The following is a 5353-nucleotide window of genomic DNA, read 5'->3' on the forward strand; positions in this document are numbered from 1 at the left end:
CAGATTTTTTTGTGTAGCTTCTGAGGGACATTGTAAGTATAAATAGAAAATGTATTTATAAAATATACATGCATATTTTCTTTTTTAATGAAAATGAAGGGTAGGTTATTTATGTCGTTCTATGCTTTGTTTTTTACATTTCATGATATATCTTGGAAATTCTCTCATTATGTAAATAACCCATCCTCTTTTAAAGTTGCATGATACTGTATCCACAACTATTTATTTTACCAGTTCCCTATGATTGGACACATTGTTTCAATCTTTTGTACTTTTGTAATTATAAATGATACTTCAATAAATAAATGTGTAAATAAATGGTTTACAGAATTAAATTTGTAGAATAGAGCCCCAGAACTAGAACTGCTGGATTAAATAATATATGCACTTATAATTTTTATTCTTGACAAATAGAGGTTCTTTCAACTTATATTCTCAGTAGGAATGTAAAAAAATATACAAAAGCTCGTGTTTTCCCCACACTTATGCCTATATAGTATACAATGAAACATTTTTATATGTACATTTTGTTAAGTAAAACAAAATATTCTATTTTAATTTTCATTTCAGTAATAATGAGTTGAGTTCCTGTATACATTTGCATATATACATTTCTATTGAGTTATTTTTTATTTGAATCATACCAAATTTATAGACTATGCCTCAGTGACAAGTAAGATATTCGCTGTTAAGTTTTGTTATCTAAGTATGCAATATATTTTTCTATTAGTTAATGTATTTTTGACTCTCCCAATAGTGATTTAAAGTTTTCTTTACATTAATCTTATACATATCATGTAAAGTTTATTCCTAGGTATTTAATCTGTTTTGATAGCACTGAAATAGGGTCTCCTCTAAAATATATCTCTGTTGTCTAAACAACACGTACACACACACACACAGAGTATTGTTTTTCATGTTTTTGTAAGCCATGTGTTCCTATCCTTTAAAGATCTTTTTGTCAAAATGTTGTTGGTTTTAAATTATTTTAAATACTCTTTATATGTTGAAAAATTTAACAATTTTTTTGAGTTCCCAATATTTTTCTCCAGTTGGTTATTTTCTTTAGACTTTGTATATAGTGGAGACTGTCTTACTTAACTAAATTACTCTAATTTATTATTTTATTCTTTAATATCTTTTTGATATTTAAAAAAAACACACACCCGAAACATACCACGATATCCCCACCATGAAATAAATGGGATATCAAAATTGGGAAGAAAGATCTTCCCCATTTCTAGACTATTTTTTAAACTATCTTTAATATCTTTTTGATATTAGAAAAAACAACATGCAACATACCATGATATCCCCACCATGGGGAAGATCAAAATGGGGAAGATCTCCCCATTTCAAGACTATTTTTAAAACTCCTTCATGATTTCTTCTGTAGTTAAGTTCCACAACACATCATGTGAAAATACTATCTTCAACGTAACACAATTGACAGTGGGTTACCATCTTCACACAGCCTCATTTTCAAATATAGATTGACTGAATATCTTATTCCAATTTAATGTTGGTTGAAGCACAAAGAAGATAATAAAACTGGAGAAGAGAATAGCAAGCAGCTGTCTGGAAATCTCTGCTTCCAGTCTTCCCAGGGGATGCTGACAACATGGTTCAACTATGCTCCAGCATCCAGGAATTGCTGCTGCCAAACACAAACCAGGAATCTTCCCCGTTGATATTTAGGTGGACATGAACAACTGCCATGAGGGAATGACAAACTGTAGTCAGGTCTGGGTATGGATAGTAAGGTTGAAATCCCAGAATTAAAATGTAGCCGACGCAAGCTTAATGCTGTGTTGGTCATTTAACTAACCACACAGTAATGCACATTTAAAACAACTTAAACAATTGAATTTAAACAATTGAATTTTGATATCCCATTTATTTCATGGTGGGGATATCGTGGTATGTTGTGGGGTTTTTTTATTTCAACTTTTCAAACTATAAAACATCAGGAATGTATTTATATAAAGTATGAAATCTGCAAACACTTGACCTTTTTCAGATGGATACCAAATGTTCCTAATATTATTTACACCTAGGAATAATACTCCCTATTGATACAAAATGCCACAACTCTCATTTGCTATACAAAGTATATAATAAATATATACAGTTTTTTCCTGGACTTCCTATTTTATCCATTGATATGTCTAGTCGCATGACTGTCACATTGTTTTATTCCTTGTAACTTTATAAGCATTCTAATATCTTGTGAGCTGTTAACAATCCCCACTACCAGTTCTATTTTTCCTGTTACTTTTTATTTGTATGTATTTTTTAGAAAATTTGAGAACCATCTTGACCAGTTTCAATTCCTATTTCTTATGTGAGTCATACTGAATTTATGAATTATACCTTAGTGAAAAGTGATGTGGGTGAGGCTTCCTTTTATTATCTAAGTACGCAATATATTTTGTTAATATTTTTTGCAGGTGCTTCAGTAGAGATTTAAAGTTTTCTTCATATCCATCTTATACATAGCACATACTGTACTCTTAGATATTTAATCTTTTCTAATAGTGTTAGTCTCTTCTAGAATGTCTCCGATTGTTGTCCGAATGCCAAATGATTTTATTCCAAAAACCTTACTGATTTTCTTTATTGCTTTTAAAGATTTTTGTTTTTGTGTTTTAGCAATTTTCCTGAACTTTCCAGAAAGACAATAAAATTATGTACAGTTGGTAGTTTTATCTCCTCCTTTCTAATATTTACAACTCTAATTTCTTCCTTTTGTCTAATAGTCAGGCTAGGACACCCAGTTCGATATTAAATAATGATGGCTATAGTGAATATTCTTGACTTTAATGCAACTTGTTCTAGTGTTTCACCATTAGCCATAATCCTAGTATTGGTGCTGAAGCAGGTATATTTTATTATGTCATAAAAATATCCATCTATTTCTGTTTTAAATTTTTTATCAAAAATGGAATTTGAGTGTTATAAAATACCTTTTTTTCTGGGTTGGGTTTTTTCATGGGTTTTTTTGTTTGTTTGTTTCCTTTATTTCAAATACCACTACTGAAAAAGTTCTTTGGGCTCTGTGGGATTCCCCACGCTCACGGCTCCTTTCTCCCACACTCACTTCCTTTCTCCCCACAGCAAATCTATTTCAAGGACAGTACTTTTTTAAATGATTAACTCTGAGTTCTCAATTGGCTCTGCAGAACCAGAGGACCTGTTTGCATCTGTTCATGTGGATGGAGTTTCTTTTATCTGACACCAGGTCTCCAACCACACTGAAACAAAGCATTTATCTACAGAGCTCAGCTAGAACCCCTTATCTTCAGTCTACTCCATTTCCTTTCCCTCACGCCTACCCCACACAGCCACATGGTTAAGGAGGAGGATAGTTCAGCCATGTTTTTACCAACTCCAAGCCCTATTTCCTATTCCTCCATAACTTTCCCACCCCATCCTCTGAACCCCACCCCCACCCCCAGGATTTCGTTGAGATTTCTCCCAACTGTTATCTGGAAAAAAGGTAAAACAAAAAAGGTTCAAGGTTTTGGCGCTCAGCCCAAGGGGCTCCATGTGCTGGGACACCAATGGGCAGGGGCTTCTGTCTCTCCAGCCCGCACCCGAGACACCTCCTGACCTCTGGCTGCAAAAGCAGGGGTCAGAAGGTGGTTCGGGTGTGGGCTGGCGAGGAGGGGGGCAGCGTCCCTGCATCTGGCAGAGCCCCGGGCAGCATCATTCAACCTGGCCACCAGCAAGCTTGCTGGGAGGAGCGAGGACTTTAGGGCAGATCCTGCGGGGTGGGGATATGGTCACCAGTCACCAGGTTCTTGTCGGGTTCTGCACTTGGCAGCTGCTTATTCTTCGCGTTGCCTTTGACCATGTCACAGTCTCCTGAGACAAAGTACTTGTGCCCTTCCTGGAGTCTCTTCATGAGGAAGTCCGAGCCGCCAGGCTTTTGTCCTAGGCTTGGGTATTTGGCCTTTAGCTTTGCCTTTTCAGCTCTCTCCGGGAGAATACCTTCTTTCTCCTGCGTGTCCTGCATCTCGCTGGTCTCCTCCGCAGGGTTCTCTTCTCCTTGTTTCTGGGACATGGCGGGACTGGGGCTGTGGATTGCAGGGGCGCGGAAAGGCAACCGGCAACCCGAGAAGGGAAGGGAGAGGGGAACGGGGACAACCTGCGCCGCTGCTTTGGCTCCTGTCACCAGGGTTGCCCCATAAGATACTCTGTATTATCTTTGAAGATACCAAAAATGCTTTCTCACTCTTTTAGAATTAGGTTTGGTAAATTATATCTTCCCCCCAAAATGTCACTTTAATCTAGATTTTCAAATTTATTTGAATGGGATTGAGAATTGAACAAAGCAATCTCATAAGATTATTTGCATGTCCTTTTTGTGTGTGATTATTTTCTAGTAATTTCTTATTTAGAATATGTGTGCTTTTTCCCCTTCTTGATTGAATTAGATACAAGTGTATCTACTTTTTCCCCCAAAGAAATAAATCATTTTATTTATCAGTTCTACCACCTTCTGATTCCTAATTACAAACCCGCCCCTCACCCTCCACTTTTTTTTAACATTAATGCCTTTCCTGTGCTTAATGTGGGTTGATTTGCTGCTTTCCTAGGCCTATAATGTCTCCCTTCCCTTGTCCCTGCTAGCATTCTGCTCATATTTATGTGACTCAGTTCAGAAAATAACTTCTCTGACACCTTCATCAGAGGCAGTCATGCATTATCTTTGTTTACATAGCATCTGTGCACATTTAATCTGCACCATCTTTTATATTTTATCTTAATTTTCTCTATAGCTATCTTCTCTAACACACTGTTTGTAATATAATAGGACTCAAGAAATGTTTGATAATGAATCAATAATATAATAATCTCAATGGGCATGTATAATGCTTACCTTTCTTATTCACCATTTTGATCTACAGCTAGGATCTATATAGCTGAAATTCAGTGAAATGAATTAGAGGCAATGGACCATGAAGATCATTCTTCTCAGAGAAGTTCTTCATGTTATGCATCAGTGACTTCCTAATATAGCTTCCTACTTTTGAAGAAATTGAACTGAACTTATGCTAGTTTATAACAAAAGAAAAGATGTCAAACTGTGGATCTGCTTATTCAGAGTAGACTGAATTTTATCAGGCTATTTCTCAACAAATATTTATAATTATGAATTCTCTTTGGACCAATTTTCTTTAAATATATACATACACACACACACACACACGCGCGCGCGCGCGCGCGCACACACACACACACACACACACACACACACACACATATATATATATATATATATATATATATATTTGAGACGGATTCTTGCTCTGTCGCCAGGCTGGAGTGCAGTGGCATAATCTTGGCT

At 36.1% G+C, this 5353-nt stretch overlaps 1 pseudogene; it reads right to left on the reverse strand.

Moving 5' to 3' along the window:
• Window positions 1-3754: 3754 nt before the first annotated feature.
• Window positions 3755-4158, reverse strand: LOC116549042 (annotated as a pseudogene).
• Between the last annotated feature and the right edge of the window lie 1195 nt (window positions 4159-5353).

This window comes from Sapajus apella, unplaced genomic scaffold, assembly GCF_009761245.1.
Source record: "Sapajus apella isolate SASKATOON/1434 unplaced genomic scaffold, GSC_monkey_1.0 scaffold6, whole genome shotgun sequence".
Classification (NCBI taxonomy): domain Eukaryota; kingdom Metazoa; phylum Chordata; class Mammalia; order Primates; family Cebidae; genus Sapajus; species Sapajus apella.